Here is an 18,081-nt window from a genome sequence, read left to right as displayed (position 1 = left end):
ATGGCCACTAAACCATGACCCCAAAGTGCCATGGCCGCAGGTTTCTTGAGCGCCTCCAGGGTTGGGGACTCCCCCACCTCCGTGGGCAGCCTCTGCCAATCCCTGATCACTCTTGCAGCAAAATAAATTTTTCCTCCTCTCCAACCTAACCCTCTCCTGGCACAGTTTCAGGCCATTTCTTCTAGTTCTATTACCTGCCACTCGGCAGAAGAGACCAACCCCACCTCGCTGCAACCTCCTCTCAGGGTGGTGTAGAGAGCAGTGAGGTCTTCCCTCAGCCTCACCTTCTCCAGACTAAACAACTTCCAGCTCCCTCAAACTGCTGTTTTCTTGGGGAACCACATGCTCAAAAGAGGCATAAATCAGTGTGAATTTGTCCTGCACAGCATAACAGAATGTGACTGACATAGCTGGGGACTTCCCCAATTCAGGAAAAGCAAGGCAGAAAAACTTCTTCTCACAGCTACAAGTGAAGTTAAGCTTCTTGCCAGAAGTCCTTTTTGTTCCTACAGATGAATCAGGCATCTGAGAAGGACCCTGAAAAGGTCTGAGGTGCACTTTGCAACGGGAAGCATCCACCCTGGGTTGTGTCAGGGCTGTAACCCTGCTGACCTTTGGAAGCTGCAAGGAGAACAAAGCCTTGCCTCAGAACAACTGGATGGAGCCTTCCTCCAACAGCCTTAGTCTGAGTGCTTCTCCTTTCTTTTTTTGTCTTCTCTCAGTGTCTCTTTCTTGCTCCTAACCAAACCTGAGCATTAATATTTCATCTGGCATGCAATGCAGTTGTTTCTGGAATGCCTTCCCCCCGCTCCTCCCCGCTGCTAAACTGCCTCTAATGGGGAGTGGGGGGGGGGGAAGTTATTTGCAGAGCTTGGTTGTGGGTGAAACATATTTATGAGGATGATACCTAAGAGAACATTAACAGGAGCTGAAGCTGCCCACAAAAGGTTGGTTGATGACAGAAGCAAACAACCCAACGCTTGCTGAGGTCCCCTGGGAAGCTCAACCTTCCACACAACCATGCTTTTAGCTTGGCTCCAGCTCCACCCAGTAATTCGTGTTGTTCCTGCTGAATGTCATCCTCCCTTGGCAGCAACCAAGGCTTTGCTGCAGTTCTTCACTCCAACTGCCAAAAGAAATGGACTTTCTGAACGCAGCCACCCACTAAGGAGCCGAGTGGAATCCCTCCCGGAGGGTGTTAGCTGGAAACAAGAGGTGACTCACTCGGGAGGGTGAGGGGGCAGGAGCAGCTGGTACCACAAAAACAGGGATTCACCACCAGTTCAAAGCATTCCTCCTCTGGCCAGGGTTTGTTCTAGCTGGGTCTCCTCAGGCTTTCCAAAGGCATCAGCCTCTCTGTGAAGCTTGGAAGGGAAAAGAGTTTGGGCTGTGGCTGAGAGGCGTTGTGGAGAATGGAATTGGGGAGGAACAAGATGCAATGAGGTGGTTGTACAGGTCAGAGGAAATGCCTAACGTGCTCTGGCAGCCTCTCCTCTTGGTGGATCCCTCTCTTGAGGAAAGCACAAAGAGGGTTGAGGTTGGACTCTGTGATCTCTTTGGGTCCCTTCCAACCCCTAACATCCTGTGAAAAACCCTAAGCAAGGGTCTGCTATTGACCAAGTTCATCTTGACAAAGTAGTATTTGCCCTTAATTAACTGTAGAAGAGTCCCCAAAACTGAGTGCAGAAAGCTTTGGAGGTCTTCTCAGAGCTGAAATCCCTGCTCATTAAGGTCCCTTCCAACCCAAACCATTCTCTATGTTGTCCATCACATGGACACACCAGAGGATTCCATGTGAAATCCACTGGGCTTGCTAGAGAATTATGAAATGCTTTGGGTTGGAAGGGAACTCTAAAGGTCACCTCTCAATGTCACTGCCTCTGTAGGGCCACTGATTTACTGCAGGAATTCACTCATGACTGACTTCAGTTAATCAGTGAATTAAAACTGAACTGCTTTGTAGTGCTTTGGGATTTGAGACTCCTCAGAGAATCACAGAATGGTTTTGATGGGAAAAGCCCTCTAAGAGCATCCAAGCTCAGCCATAGAATCACCCAGGTTGGAAGAGATCTCCAAGCTCAGCCAGCCCAACCTATCACCCAGCCCTGCTCAATCAACCAGACCATGGCACTAAGTGCCCCAGCCAGGCTTGGCTTCAACAACTTCAGGGATGGTGACTCCACCACCTCCCTGGGCAGCCCATTCCAATGCCAATCACTCTCTCTGACAACAACTTCCTCCTAACATCCAGCCTAGACCTCCCCTGCCACAACTTCACACTGTGTCCCCTTCTTCTGTTGCTGCTTGCCTGACAGAAGAGCCCAACCCCACCTGGCTACAACCTCCCTTCAGGGAGCTGCAGACAGCAATGAGCTCTGCCCTGAGCCTCCTCTGCTGCAGGCTGCACACCCCCAGCTCCCTCAGCCTCTCCTCACAGGGCTGTGCTCCAGGCCCCTCACAGCTTTGTCGCCCTCCTGTGGACACCTTCCAGCACCTCAACATCTCTCTGCAATTCAGGAGCCCAGAACTGGACACAGCACTCAAGGTGTGGCCTGAGCAGGGCTGAGCACAGGAGCAGAAGAACCTCCCTTGTCCTGCTGCCCACACTGCTCCTGAGCCAGCCCAGGATGCCATTGGCTCTCCTGCCTCATTTCAGCTTCTCTCTCCCAGCACCCCCAGCTCCCTCTCTGCCTGCCTGCTCTCAGCCACTCTGGCCCCAGCCTGTAGTGCTGCTTGGGGTTGTTGTGGCCAAAGTGCAGAACCCTGCACTTGGCCTTGTTCAATCTCATCCCATTGGCCTCTGCCCACCCATCCAGCCTGGCCAGGTCCCTCCTACCCTCCAACAGCTCCACAGCTGCTCCTAGCTTGGTGTCATCTGCAAACTCACTGATGCTGGCCTCAATCCCCTGCTCCAGATCATCAATAAAGATACTGAACAGGACTGTGCCCAGCACTGATCCCTGGGGCACACCACTAGTGCCAGCTGCCCACTGGCTCTGGCACCATTCAGCACCACTCTCTGAGCCCTGCCCTCCAGCCAGTTCTTGACCCCATCTCAGAGTGAATCAGTCCAAGCCAGGAGCTGCCAGCTTGGCCAGGAGCTTGGTGCTGCTTCATACTAAACATACCCAACACCACCATGGCCACTAAGCCATGTCCCCAAGTGCCATGGCCACACATTCCTTGAACACCTCCAGGGATGGTGACTCCATCACCTCCCTGGGCAGCCTGTTCCAACGCCTGACTTTTAAGTGCCTTCCCTTAGTACCCTAAGGGAAGGGTTAAATACCCCTAAGGGTATTTAATGAGTATTAAAACTCATTTCCCTCTGCTGAGGTGGCAGCAAAGAATTCAGAAGGCTTGTTGAAAATATTTCTGCTCTTCAGTGCATGCTGAGGTCTGGGTGAAGCCTGTGAGCAGCGGTGAGTTACGCAAGGGCACTGGCAGGAGCAATTAGAGATTTACAAGTGCTTGTAAATGTTGCTATTTATAGGATGGGCACTTTAGCCAAACACTAATCTTTCTCTGTAGTGGAAGAAAATGCCAGAGCAGAGTATTTCACCCTGGGCTCTAAGATACAGAAGACGAGAACTTTGTCCTTTAGAAAAACACCCAAAAATGAGAGGATTCAAAACAGGTTTCACAAGGGGAAGGGAAAATCATATTGCAAAGTGGAGTAGAGGTGTTGGAGGTCTGTACAGGTCAGAAGGTCTTGGCCATGTGAGAGTTGGAATAGGTCTTTTTGAGTTCTCAACCTGTTAATTTGGATTTTTTTGAGAGGCAGAACATGTCCCTTCACAGAATGGTAAGGGCTGGAAGGGATCTCTGGAGTTCAGCCAGTCCAACCCTCCTGCCAAGGCAGGGGCACCTAGAGAAGGTCATAGAATCAACCAGGTTGGAAGAGACCTCCAAGATCATCCAGTCCAACCTATCCCCCAGCCCTATCCAGTCAGGTCACACAGGAACACGTCCAGGTAGGTTTGGTGCATCTCCAGAGATGGAGATTCCACCACCTCTCTGGGCAGCCTGCTCCAGGGCTCCCTCACTCTTCAATTCAAGAAGTTCCTCCTCATCTCTAGGTGGAACTTCTGATGTTCCAGTCTGTGCCTGTTATTCCTTGCCCTGTCTCTAGGCACCACTGCAAAAAGCCTGCTGCCATCCTCCTGACACCCACCCTTGAGGTATTGATCAGATCCCACTCAATCTGCTCTTTCCAGACTAAAAAACCCTCAATTCTCTCAGCCTTTCCTCCTCTCAGAGATGTTCCAGTCCCCTCAGCACCTTTGCAGCCCCTGGCTGTACCTTCTGTTACTTTGGTTGTGTCACAGTCAGCCTTGGGTTCACTCTGGGATTCACACACGTGGCCAAGTTATTCTCCTCTTCATATGTGCACAGTGAGTGATTGGATTAAGGAATTAAGAGAGCAGATCCCATCAGTGACTCTCCCTAGTTTGGGAAGAAGCAGCAACAAGATGCTTCTAGAGGAGAGGAGGCTGAGAAGAGACCTTATTGACCTATACAATGCCCTTGAAGTGAGGTTGTAGCCAGGTGGGGGTTGGTACCTTCTGCAGTGCAACTAGGGACAGAGTGACAAAGTCTTAAATTGGGCCAGGGGAGGGTTAGGTTGGAGATGAGGAAAAAAATCTTTGCTGCAAGAGTGGTCAGGAATTGGCACAGGCTGCCCAGGGAGGTGCTCCAGAGTGGTCAGGAACTGGCACAGGCTGCCCAGGGAGGTGTTCCAGAGTGGTCAGGCAATGGAACAGGCTGCCCAGGGAGGTGCTCCAGAGTGGTCAGGCAATGGAACAGGCTGCCCAGGGAGGTGCTCCAGTGTGGTCAGGCAATGGAACAGGCTGCCCAGGGAGGTGTTCCAGAGTGGTCAGGCATTGGCACAGGCTGCCCAGGGAGATGCTGGAGTCCTCATCAAACCTGTGGTCATAGTACTTGGGGATATGGTTTGCTGACCATGGCAGCGTTGGGCTGATAGTTGGACTGGATGACCCTAGAATGCTTTTCCAACCTTCATGACTCTACGACTGACTGATGCCAAAAGGTAGCCAGAGAAGAGAGGAAAGAAACACCCAAAGAGCAGATCTGTGTTTTTAAAGGCTGAACCACTTCTCATTGAGGGAAGCCTTTCTGCAAAGAGGAATGAAATGAATCTTGGGTGGCTCTGTGCAGCCTCTAATGAGCAGAGCGTTTGCACCTCCTCTCTTTACATACCCAGGGCCTCATTTTGTTCTCTACTGCTGGGAGATTCACTGGTAAAATTGCACCTAAAGAATAAAAAACCTGGTGTTTATTTGGTAGTTTGCCTACTGGGGTATGATTAGTTTAAGCAGGCAGGGATATTCCCTGCTGGAGCTACGCTATCTGCTTCCTTCCTTCCAAGGATTTGTTGTTGTTTGCTTCTTGTAGAGCAGAAAGATCTTTTTTTTTTCCTCTGTGGAATTTTGATGCATGCCACCTCTAGCAAAGATAGATGGATTTGTTGATTCTGCTGTAAGGTCCAGGGACAGTTTATAGCTTCTTTTGCTTTGTGTCATTGGGAGGATTCTTATTTCTGAGCGAGGAAGGTGGCGACAACCACGTGAGTCAGGGTGCAAAAACGATCTGCAGGCTGCTGCCCCTGTCCTAATAGGCTTAAAGGAATTAGCAGTGATGTAAATAAGGGTTCTGTGTGTGGCTGATGGGCAAGGCAGGGCAGCAGAACAGACAGAGAGTGGTTTGGGTTGGAAGGGGATCTGAAAGATCATCCAGTTTCAACTTCCCTGCCATAGGCAAGGACAACTCCCATCAGCTCAGGTTGCTCAAGGCACCATCCAACCTGGCCTTGAACACCTCCAGGGAGGGATCATCCACTGCCTCCCCGGGCAAACTGTGCCAATGTCTCACTTCCCTCACTGCAAATAATTTCTTCCTGATACCCAATCTAAATCTCCTCTCCTCAAGCTGAAAGCCACTGCACTTCAGTCCCTCCCCAGCCTACCCCTTCAGATATTGAAATACAGCTCTAAAGGTCCCCTGAGATCCTTTTATTTCCAGGCTAAAGAGCCCCAACTCTCTGCCCTGTTCCCATAGGGGAGGTGCTGCAGCCTGCTGATTATCTTTGTGGCCTCCTCTGGACCCACTCCATAAGTTCAGTGTCCAAAATGGACATGGAGGGCACCACTTGAAGGGTGTGTTTGGGATGAAGCTCTTCTCTCCTGATTCCTGCAGAAGTAACACGGTGCAGTGAGCAACTCAGCCTGATTTCTAAGGAGCAATGCTAATGACCTTGGGCAAGATGGATTGTTTAATTAAGAATCCCATCAGCACCTCCAGACATTAAGATCTGAAGGCTCAGTTCGAGCCCGGAGCAGCGCTCGTGTGCGCATCTCTGCAACGCCCTGCAGTGGTTCAGCTTGGCCCAGGGAAAATCCCACTCCAGATGTTCTGAAACTGAGCAAGGAGAAGCATACAACCATGGAATTGTTTTGGTTGGAAAACACCTAACTAAAAATCACCAAGTCCAACCCTTAACCCAGCACTGCCAGGCCACCACTAAAGCATGGCCTTCAGCACCACATCTCCACCTTGAAACCCCTCTCCACCACATCCCAGCCTAGGAACCCCTCCAGGGATGGGGATTCCATCACTGCCCAGCCTTGGCAAACCTCAAGGGGAATAAATTGTTCCTCATGTCCGACCTAAACCTCCTGTGGTGTAACTTGAGGTCATTTCCTTTTATGCTATTGCTTGTTCCCTGGGATAAGAGACCAAACCCAACCTGGCTCCAGCCTCCTTTCAGGGAGCTGTAGAGAGCAATGAGGTCTCCCCTCAGCCTCCTCTTCTCCAAACTAAACACCCCCAGCTTCCTCAGCTGCTCCTCACCAGACCCTTCACCAGCTTTGTTGCCCTTCTCTGGACCTGTCCCAACACCTTAATGTCTGTTGTGCACCACTGACAAGAGTCTGCCCTCACCCTCTTGCTGAGCATTGCTTAAATCCCCTCTCAGGCTGCCCCTCTCCAGGCTCAACAGCCCCAGGGCTCTCAGCCTTCCCTTTTCACAGAGATGCTCCAGGCCCCTCAACACCCTCACAGCCTCCACAGGACTCTCTCCAGTAGTTTCCCATCTCTCTTGAACTAGAGATAACCTCTCACTAACAACAGGAGTCCTCTTTATCCAATTTACAGCTTTCTGAAGTTCACAGAGCCATAAAGTGGCTTAGATTGGAAGGGACCTCAGAGATCATCCACTCCAACCTCCCTGCCATGGGGCAGGGACACCTCACAACCAGACTCAGCTGCCCAAGACCTCATCCAACCTGGCCTTGAACACCCCCAGGGAGAAGGAGGAGCAGGAAGTTGGAGCAGCTTTATAATTGTGAAAATTTGGCTAATTGGATGATTTGACACCAACCCCCCCCAGTTATTTTGTTCTTGCTTGAATCCACATTTCAGGCCACATAGCTGAGCCATGAGAATGTGAAAATCAGCGAGCTGGTGGTGCTGGATGGCTGGTTGGACTTGATGGTCTTAGAGGTCTCTTCCAACCTTACTGATTTCATGTAGGAAAGGGGGGAAAAACACACATATAAAGATTGCAGTGCAATAAACCAAAGCAGGAATCTCTCAGAGGGGTAAGTTGTGGGTTAGGAATGTTGGCTGGAGCAGCAAACTGTGTGCTGTTAGCCAGGATTATGTCCCACATTGGATACTCCCTGCCCTGCGTGCCGCTGAGGATCAACTTTTATTCCATGTAAGAAGCTCTGTGCCTCCCTCCTCCTTTTCCAAGCAAAATAAAGAGCCACAGGAGAACAATAAAACAAACCCCAAGAATGGTGGGTTTGCAGCTTCAGTTTTGGGGCTTTGGGGAGCTCCCTGTGAGCATCACCTCGATTGCAGCCTGGCTGCTCTTCACCAGACCTTTGCATCCTTGGAATGTGTTGTAATGGGATCCTGATGGCATTTCCCAGCATAAAGGAGTGGGAGAGAGAAGATAGTTCCATTAAGATCTGTGGGACTGTGGACAGGACAGATTGATTCTGATAAGCTGATTGGTTTAGGTGACTATTTTGGATAGGAGAGGTCGTGGACCTGGAGGGGACTAACACAGCTGAGATGGAACTTCAAGTGGATTGAGAGATGAAAGGGGAAGGGGAAGGTGAAGAGAGCTCATCAGCCTGCCCAAGAGAGGGGAGGACAGAAATAAACCTCTGCAGTTCACCATGCCAGTGTGGAGGTGGTGTGCAGAGAAGCTGGCTCCAGGCTACAGACTCAGGAGGGTAAGGTCCTGGCATGGGTTCTAAATCTTCACATCAATATTTCACAGAATCCATAAATAAACACGTTTAGAATCATCAAAAAATCACAGAAGGCATCAGGTTGGAAGGGCCCCTGAGAGGTGATCTTATCCAACCCCCTTGTGCAGGCAGCAGGGACATCTTCAACTAGAGCAGGCTGCCCAGGACCACATCAAGTTTGACCTCGAGTATCTTCAGGGATAGGGCCACAACCACCTCTCTGGGCAACCTGTTCCAGCATCTCACCACTCTCATTGTAAAGAGCTTCTTCCTAATGTCCAACCTACATCTCCCCTGCTCCAATTTCAGACCATTGCCCTTTGTCCTGTCCCCACAGGCTCTCCTCAATGGTCCCTCCCCAGCCTTCCTTCTAGGTCCCCTTCAGATATCAAGATGCTGCTCTAAAGTCTCCCTGGAGCCTTCTCTTCTCCAGGCTGAACAGCTCCAACTCTCCCAGACTGTCCTCATAGCAGCATTCTGACACCTTCTCCTCTGGACCCACCCCACCAGGTTCAAGCCCTTCTTGTGTTGGGTGCCCCAGAGCTGGACACAGCACTGCAGGTGAGGTCTCAGCAGAGCAGAGTGGCAGAATCACCTCTCTCCAACTCTGATGCAGCCCAGGATGCCATTGGCCTTCTGGGCTACAAGTGCCCATTGCTGGCTCATGCCCAGCTTCTCATCCAGCAGCACCACCAAATCCTTTTCTGCAGATCTGCTCTCAACCTCATCATCCCCCAGCCCAGACTCACCTCAAGGACTTTGCTGACCTCCCTGCAGGAGCTTACACTTCACCTTACTGAACCTCAGGAGGTTCTCCTGAGCCCACATCTCCAGCCTGCCTAGGTCCCTCTGCATGCCATCCTGTCCCCCAGGCTGGTCAACCACACCACTCAGCTTGGCACCATCTGCAAACCTGCTGATTTGTAGGGTACACATACATCAAACCCACTCAGTTGAGAGGTGCTCAAAGACTCCCCCTCCAAAGGCTGTCCCCAAAGCAGCCAAGAGGATGGCAACACCAAACTGAGCCCCTGGGTGAGAGATGATGAAATACTGCATAGATGTCCCAAAACTCCTCTCCCAGAGCACAACAGCTCTTCAAGGAAAGGAAAAGACTCAAACCTCCTGTAGCCCCCTGCACCTGCTGCAAAGGTTAAATGTGCTTTTAACGAGGGAAAATCAAGTTCCTTCTTGCTGCAGAAATTCAAATGGCTGCTGCTCTCCCCTTGCCTCTGCAGGAAGAATGTAATTAAAGCCTGAGCTAATCTCCTGCCTTTGCTGGTGAGGTCCTGGGGAAATTGCTTTGTCATGGTAAAAGTCATATTTTGATGGGGGAAAAAGAACAGAAAATCAGCAGTCTGAAGGTCAGCTTCTAGGGTGGCACTTCACAGGCTCTTGTCACAGAAGGGAGATTTGTGACAGAAAGTGAATGGCAATAATTGAGATTAGGGTAAAAACCTGCTGGGGGTTTAAACCAGGGCCTGACAAAACTGGAATCTGCCAAACAGGGCTCACTGAAATGTGGGTTTAAAGATGGGCAGCTGTGGCCTGGCTGTTGGGGAGGACAAGTTGTTTATTCTTCACCTTTCAAGGATTTGAAGTGATGATTCTTTAGTAACTGTCAGAATAAGGAACATTCTTTTGCTTTATGGTGATAAATCAGGTGGCTTTGTGCTTCAAAAGAGCAGTGAGGCTGGTGAAGGGGTCTAGAGAACAGGTCTGGTGAGGAACAGTTGAAGGAGCTGGGGTGTTCAGCCTGGAGGAGGTTGAATGGAAACCTCATTGCTCTCTCCAGCTCCCTGAAAAGAGGGTGGAATGAGGTGGGGTTGGTCTCTTCTGCCTAGTGCCAGGAGAAAAGGGCCTGAAATTGTGCCAGGGGAGGGTTAGGTTAGAGATGAGGAAGCATTTCTTTGCTGCAAGAGTGGTCAGGGATTGGCACAGGCTGCCCAGGGAGGTGGAGGAGTCCCCATCCCTGGAGGTGTGCAAGGAACATGTGGCCATGGCAACTGGGGACATGGTTTGCTGGCCATGGTGGGGTTGGGTCAATGGTTGGACTGGATGGTTTCAGAGATCTCTCCCAGTTCAGAGTGAACTTTTTTACACCTTAACACTCAGGGTACTAAAGTAAGGCACATAAAAGTCAGCTGTTGGAAGAGGCTGCCCAGGGAGGTGGTGGAGTTGCCATCTCTGGAGGTGTGCAAGGAACGTGTGGCCATGGCAACTGGGGACATGGTTTGATGGCCCTGGTGCTGCTGATGGTTGGACTCAATCTCAGAGGGCTTTGCCAAACAAAACAACTCTAGGATTCCATGCCCTTGCTTTAGAAGAAGTGAAATTTGGCTCTTGGTTGTTTCAGCAACACATCAAACAGTGACTCATGCCCCTGACCTCGAGCAGGTGGCACTTGGACCATCCCTTCCTAGCTGAAGCCCATGGAGGCGAGGCAGGGCTGGATTGTCTCCAGAGGCTCCAGCTTTGGGGTGGGAATGCTCTCAATTTGGCAGGCAGAGCATGGACACAGCTGAAGGAGAGCAAGGAGATGGATGAGCCAGCTGTCTGCAGCACAGAAATACAGGGCTGGAAATAAAAAGCCCCAACCCTTGGCATTCTTCCACCTGCTACTCCCCTGCAGAATACCACAGCCAGAACCATGCCTCACCAGCAAAAAGGAGCTCAGAGACCACCCACACCTGGAAATATGTCCTGGTGTTGTCTGTACTTCTCATCTCCTTGGCGAGGAGAGAAGACAAAGGACAACAGCTCAGAGCTGACAGGGCGCAGATGCCAACTCTGGATGTTCCCTTCTGCTCTCCATGCTCACTGCCCCCAGAGCCATCAGCTGCTGCCAACACTTGAGAAGCAGCAGCAATGTGATGGGGACAGTTTCCTCCCTAAACACTGTGAGAAATGACATGGGGATTGAGACTGAAACTATTTATTGCATGGAGCAAACGTGAAGCTAAAAAGCCTCCTCAGAAAGGGCCCACGGAGAAGGACTGCCATGGTGTGCAGCAAGCAAAGCTGAAGACAGTGGCAAAAGGTGCAACCTTCCCAGGACCACAGAGCTGTGGTGGTTAGAAAAGCCCTTTGAGACCACCAAGCCTAACCACTCACCTAGAGCTCACAATCCCACCACTACTGTTAAGCTGCTGCTACTAACCCACGTCCCTCCACACCATGTCCAACTGGCTGAGAAACACCTCCAGGGATGGTGACTTCACCACCTCCCTGGGCAGCCTGTTCCAGTGCCTGAGAATCAGAGAATCAACCAGGTTGGAAGAGAGCTCCAAGATCATCCAGCCCAACCTAGCACCCAGCCCTGTCCAATCAACCAGACCATAGAATCAAGCAGGTTGGAAGAGACCTCCAAGCTCACCCAGCCCAACCTAGCACCCAGCCCTGCCCAACCAACCAGACCATGGCACTAAGTGCCCCAGCCAGGCTTGGCTTCAACACATCCAGCCACACAGACTCCACCACCTCCCTGGGCAGCCCATTCCAATGTCAATCACTCTCTGACAACAACTTCCTCATCACATCCAGCCTAGACCTCCCCTGGTACAACTTGAGACTGTGTCCCCTTCTTCTGTTGCTGCTTGCCTGGCAGCAGAGCCCAACCCCACCTGGCTACAACCTCCCTGCAGGTAGTTGTAGAGAGCAATGAGCTCTGCCCTGAGCCTCCTCTGCTGCAGGCTGCACACCCCCAGCTCCCTCAGCCTCAGAAGCCTATCTGGAAAGAAATTTTCCCCAGTCCCTTGGGAGATGGGACTGCTGCTGAGCTGAGGTGACATGCAAGTCAAAGTGTCCTGTGGAACAGATCTGTGGGGCTTTGGTTCATTAAAAAAGAACACCTACTTGTTATAAAAATAGGCAAAAGGCTTCACAGAGCTACTGCCTGTGGGCAAAGGCTATGGGAGGCTTCAGAAATAAAGCTGACACACCACCCCCTGAACCCAGGAAGGATTCAGGAGAATGGATCATTTCATTTAAATGGAGCTTCTGAAGGTCACTGTGCCACAGAAATAGCCTGATGTGAGAAGATGTTTCCTGCTTGTCTCCATGCCTGGCAGGTGCTTGTGTGTCAGCAGAGGCTGTAAGAAAGGACAAAGCTCCTAATCCTCTGATCTTCCTCTTCACATTCTAACAGGATTTCCACTGCTGGAGAACTCATTTGTGGCCTGGCACAGTAAACCTCCTTCAGAAAGTACAAGCAGCTCAAGTTCTTCTGTCACTGGCCTGCAATCACCAGGGCTGCTCTCTAAATGCCAACTCTTTCATTCATTCACAGCATCCCACCATAGGGGGGGTTGGAAGGGACCTCTGAAGGTCATCCAGTCCAACCCCCCCTGCTCAAGCAGGGACACCCACAGCAGCTTGCCCAGCATCACAACGGCCAGGTGGGTTTGGAAGCTCTGCAGAGAAGGAGACTCCACAACATCTCTGGGCAGCCTGCTCCAGGCCTCCAGCACTCTCACACTAAAGAGTTTCTCCTCCTGTTCAGATGGAACCTCCCACTCAGATGGGTTCCAGTTGGTACCCACTGCTCCTTGTCCTGTCTCTGGGCACCACTGAGAAGAGTCTGGCACAGGATGTGCCACCCACAGGCAAAACACTTCATGCAAAGACACTGTCATGGTTGTGCTGCTTCTAAGCCCTCACCTAGCTGCAACTCTGCCACTGCACCTTCCTTCTGCTCCATCCCTCCCAGCTTTGCCACTTGATGTCTTTACTGATTGACTCCCACTTGCTTGCTTACAAAAAGCAATGCCCTGTGTGTGCCAGCCTCGGGGTTTGCTGCTAACAACATTTTTCCTTCCAGTACAGACAGTCAGCATTGCCTAGGAGCAGTGTCCCCTTTCAGTCCAGCAGTCTACTGTCAAATATTTGCCTTAGTCACCACATAAGCATGTGCTCTAACTTGGTCAACAAGCAGCCACACTAAACCCCAAAACACTTCTCCCAAGGAATACAACTACAGACAACACCTCCTGGGATGCATGAAGAAGAGGGTGGCCAGCAGGTCCAGGATGCTTCTCCTCCTTCTTTGCCCTGCTGAGGCCAGATCAGGAGTCCTGGGTCCAGTTCTGAGCTTCCCTGTTCAACAGAGACAGGGAAGTACTGCAGAGAGTCCAGTGGAGGCTACAAAGATGCTGAGTGCCCTGGAGCAGCTCTGTGAGGAGAAAAGGCTGAGAGCCTGGAGGAGAGCAGCCTGAGAGGGGACCTGAGCAAGAGCTAAAAGGGTGAGGGGCAAGAGGATGGGGCCAGAGTCTTGTCAGTGGTTCCCAGTGACAGGAAAAGGGGCAATGGGCACAACGTGGAACCCAGGAGGTTCCATCTGAACAGGAGAGACTTGTTTGGTGTGAGGGTGCTGGAGGCCTGGAGCAGGTTGTGGAGCCTCCTCCTCTACAGAGCTTCCAAACCCACCTGGCCATTGTGATGCTGGACAAGCTGCTGTGGGTGCCCCTGCTTGAGCAGAGTAGGGGTTGGACTGGCTGATCTCCAGAGTTCCCTTCCAATCCCCAGTTCTGCTGGGATCCTGTGAACTGGTCCTGCTCTAGCCAGGGGGTGGGGGGAGATGATTCCCATGAACAGGTTGTTCTGTCCTATGATCAGTTCCTAATCCAGCTCCTCTAGGTTGCAGCAGCTCTCCACAGCACTGCACCCCAGCAGCAGCTACCTAAAATGGGCAATGATGCCATCTCCCTGTCACCACAGGACAAACACCATGACAACAGGCTGCCCAAGTCAGCAGTAATAAACAACACAGGTCACCATGCCAAGGCAGCCAGGTGGTCTATGGCACAGCTTCCAATGGCACTGCCAGCAGGGCTGCTGACACCACACCACCACCTTGCACCAAGCTTTGCTTCTCCAGCTCAGAACTACCACAGGAGGCAATTCAGTGTGCTGGGTACCAAGATTAAATGGAGCTGTGGGCACTACCTAGCAAATTCTGACTGATGACATCCCTTGCAGCTGGCAATGACAACAGTGGCAGCACCTGGAAAGGGGGAAGCATCTGACAGGGTTCTGATCTAGTTAAAGATGTCCCTGTTCAGTGCAGGGGCTTGGAGCTAGATGACTTTTAAAGGTTCCTTCCAACCCAAACCACTCTATGGAATCACTGTCCCTGGAGGTGTGGCCATGGCACTTGGGGTCATGGTTTGATGGCCATGGTGGCCTTAGCTTGATGGTTGAACTTGATCATCTCAGAAGGCTTTTCCAACCCAAACAAGTCTATGGTACTCTGATCTCCATCCCAAGCAGAGGGCTCAGCAGCACTGCCAAGCAAACCCCATCTTGATGGGCAAGCTTTGCTTTGTGCAGAAGCAGACCCTGACACACCTCTCTCAAGTGTATTTGGGTTATGGGGACATGTCTCAGTGGAGACAAGAGTAGAACTGGACTTGGACCTGGTTTCATAGCACTGGCATCAACTCAGGGGCAGATTTTTCCAGCATGCTCAGCAACAACCTGCCCCAAACCACCTTTCAGCACCAGCTCTGGTAGCCAACTCAGGAGGAGAGATTTTTCCAGCGTGCTCAGCAACGACCTGCCCCAAACCACCTTCAGGACCGGTTCCGGTAGCCAACCTCACAAGCAAAATGCCAGCCTCAGCTTTTCTCCCCAGCACTGCCTATGATGCAGGGTAGGTCATCAGATAAAAAGCCTCCTTTGCCCAAGCTCTTGCTCCTACAGCAGCAATTCAAAAAGCTTTGCATGGAAGATGACCCAACCTGGCCCAAGTCAATTATTAACAGTCTTTACGAGGATCAGTTGGACTCCAGTTCTGCCTTTCACTACACTGATTCAGCCACTAAAACTCACAGGAGCATCAAGGTTGGAAAAGACCTCTAAGATCATCGACTCCAGGCTTCTCCCCAACACCTCCATGACCCCAACTGACACATCTACTTGTGAACACCCCCAGGCATGGTGACTCCACCACCTCCCCTGGGCAGCCTGCTCCAACTCACCCCGATTCAAACAGACACCAGCAGCAGTTCTGCAGCTTCCACTCACATCCCATAAATGTTGGGAAAGCCACTAGAGCTGAGATGGGTGGATCTGTGTGGAATCAAATAAAACACTGCTCTGAAAGCAAAAAACACCTGGTGGCATTTATCATTCTCTGGGCCAAACCACCTTATGTCATCCTCAGCTCTACCACACAATTACACACTTTGAAGTTAATCCTTCTGCCTCTCAGGCTGTGAGCAATGTGCAGACAGCTCTGTGATCTCTTGCTTGTATTAAGGTGGGTAGGGCAATGCAGCAGGGTGCTGCCACCCATCAGGCACCAATAATCTGCCCCAAGCTGCAGACCCATTAAAAAAACTGCTGTCAAGATTGGGGTTTTTGTGCCAGAGGAGCTCCTTCTGCTACCTTAGAATCAGACAACTGTTTGGGTTGCAGAAGACCTCCAAGATCAAGTTGAACCATCCAGCAGTGAGGTGGGGTTGGTCTCTTCTGCCTAGTATCAGGTGATAGGAGGAGAGGAAATGGCCTGAAATTGTGTCAGGGGAGGGCTAGGTTGGGGATAAGAAAAATTTCTTTGCTGCAAGAGTGGTCAGGGATTGGCAGAGGCTGCCCAGGGAGGTGCTGGAGTCCCCATCCCTGAAGGTGTTCAAGAAACCTGTGTCTATGGCACTGTGGGACATGGTTTGCTGGCCATGATGGTGTTAACAGCTGGACTCAGTGTTCCTAGAGGGCTTTTCCAACCCAAACAAGTCTATGGCTGTAATTCTAAGAGCTCCACCTTGCCTGACCCAGTGCAGCCCCAGCTCAGGCACTGTGCTCTGTTTGTTTTGCAGGAAAACGCTAAAGCTACAGCTTTGGATGCCGAAGCAAAGCCAGCAAAGTGACTGCAAACACTGTCTTGTGTGCTGGGTTACAGCCAGTGCTGGCTGGAGAGTGATAAACAACCTCCTGCTAATTGCAGAGGCTCAGATACACACTCATGCCTCCAGCTTCTCACTCAGCCTCCTCTGCAGATGTGATGGAAAGCAGAGCCACCCAACAATGCCCTGTCCAGTCACTCTTTGCAGCCAAGTTCAGGTAGGGAGTGTTTCATTAGCAGTAACCACCCTTGGTCTCCCAAACCTCAGAAAGCTCCAAACCAGTGCCCATCAAGCCCTGGCAGTAGCCACCATACTCAAAGCAATGCCAAAGACTCAGTGACCACCCCCCGCCTAGGGAGGAGCATCTGAGCAGGATGCTGCCAGACAGCCGAGCGTCCAAATGCATCCTTTGCCTTCCAGCACATGCTGTGATCAGTTTTAAAGCTCTCCAGATCCTGACCTGCCATCTGCTTCATTGCCTCCCTCCCCACACTCCTGAAGATGGTCTCCAAATGTGAGGTTTAGGAGCCCCCCTCCCATGTCCACAGGCTTCTGCCACGCTCCCATCAACAACAGTCCTGCTGGAAGCAGTCTAACTGTCAGGATGCTGAGATGCAGGTCTCCAGAAGACAGCATCTGAAGGAGCAGCAAGAAGCAGCAGAGCCCAGTTTAGAACTGTTTCAAAGCAGTAAGAACCACCCAGAGTCCAGCATCCCTGAGCAGGAAAGCAGAAAGAGTCTTGCCCTGAGAACTTGTGGCAGAGCTCCAACCACCCTGAGGTATAAGGATGGCAGAATCACCACCCCTGGAGGTGTCCAAAAATCCTGTGGCCGTGGCACTTTGGCAGATGGATTCATGGCCACTGGTTGGAGTGGATGAGCCTGGAGATCTTTTCCAACCCAAACAACTGTGAGTCTACCTTCAGACAGGAGCACTGAGACAGCAGCGACAGAAGTGCAGCAGACACCTGGTGAGAAGAGCTGCAGCCAAGCTGAGCTCTGCTCACATGTGTCTCACACACGATTACAACACAGGCCAGAAGAAAGCTGAAAGCTTCTCCCTGCCCAAAGCAAACCCTCTGCACCCTGAGCACAGAACAGAGGCTCCAATGGAATCTGCCAGCGCTGCAGAAGCAAAAGGAAGCACAATCCCAATACGTTTAACAACCCAATTAGCATAATGCTCAGCAGGCAGAAACCTGCTTCCCTGACCTTCTTGAAATGCTGATCTGGAGCTATTGATGAGTCCTTCCTATGTGTGCAGTGATTCAGCTCCCAGAAGTCAAGGAAACATCCCCTGTCCTGGCAGGTTTAGGGAGAACAGGTCAGACACGAAAATCTCTCCTGCAGCTGCACAGCACCAGAGAGAAACCACCAGCACCTCTCTCCTACCTGCTAAGTTTGTATTGAGGAGAGGAGCAAAAGACCTGAAGCAGCAGAAACTCCTCTGGCATCAAATCCACTCACTTGTTCTCTCCTTGGCAGGTAGTGACCACAGAGAGCTGCAGGGATTTGTTCTCAAACATCCATTTCGTGGAGAACACAAACTGAACAGCACAGTGACTGCTAAGAATCACAAGATCCCTCGATCCCAGCATGGTGAAGGTTGGAAGGGACCTTTGGAGATCATCCTGTCCAACCCTGCTGCTAACACAGGGGCACCCACAGCAGCTTGCCCAGCATCACAATGTCCAAGGGGGTTTGGAAGGTCCGTAGAGGAGAAGACTGCACAACCTCTCTGGGCAGCCTGCTCCAGGCCTCCAGCACCCTCACACCAAACAAGTTTCTCCTTCTGTTCAGATGGAACCTCCTGGGTTCCACTTTGTGCCCATTGTCCCTTGGCCTGTTGCTGGGTACCACTGACAAGAATCTGGTCCTATCCTCCTGCCCCCCACCTTTTAGATCTTGCTGAGCACTGAGCAGATCCCTTCTGAGATTGCTCTTCTCCAGCTTCAACAT

The 18,081-nt window shown here is 51.4% G+C and overlaps 1 protein-coding gene across 1 annotated transcript in view; it reads right to left on the bottom strand.

Moving 5' to 3' along the window:
* The window catches only part of LOC135189074 (uncharacterized protein KIAA1671-like), a 35,614-nt gene that overhangs the window by 3,394 nt on the left and 14,139 nt on the right, over window positions 1–18,081 (bottom strand). The gene's annotated exons all lie outside the window — the stretch shown is intronic.

Source organism: Pogoniulus pusillus, chromosome 30, assembly GCF_015220805.1.
Source record: "Pogoniulus pusillus isolate bPogPus1 chromosome 30, bPogPus1.pri, whole genome shotgun sequence".
Taxonomy (NCBI): domain Eukaryota; kingdom Metazoa; phylum Chordata; class Aves; order Piciformes; family Lybiidae; genus Pogoniulus; species Pogoniulus pusillus.
Note: the sequence above shows the minus strand (reverse complement) of the source record. Positions and strands in the feature narration are given on the sequence as shown.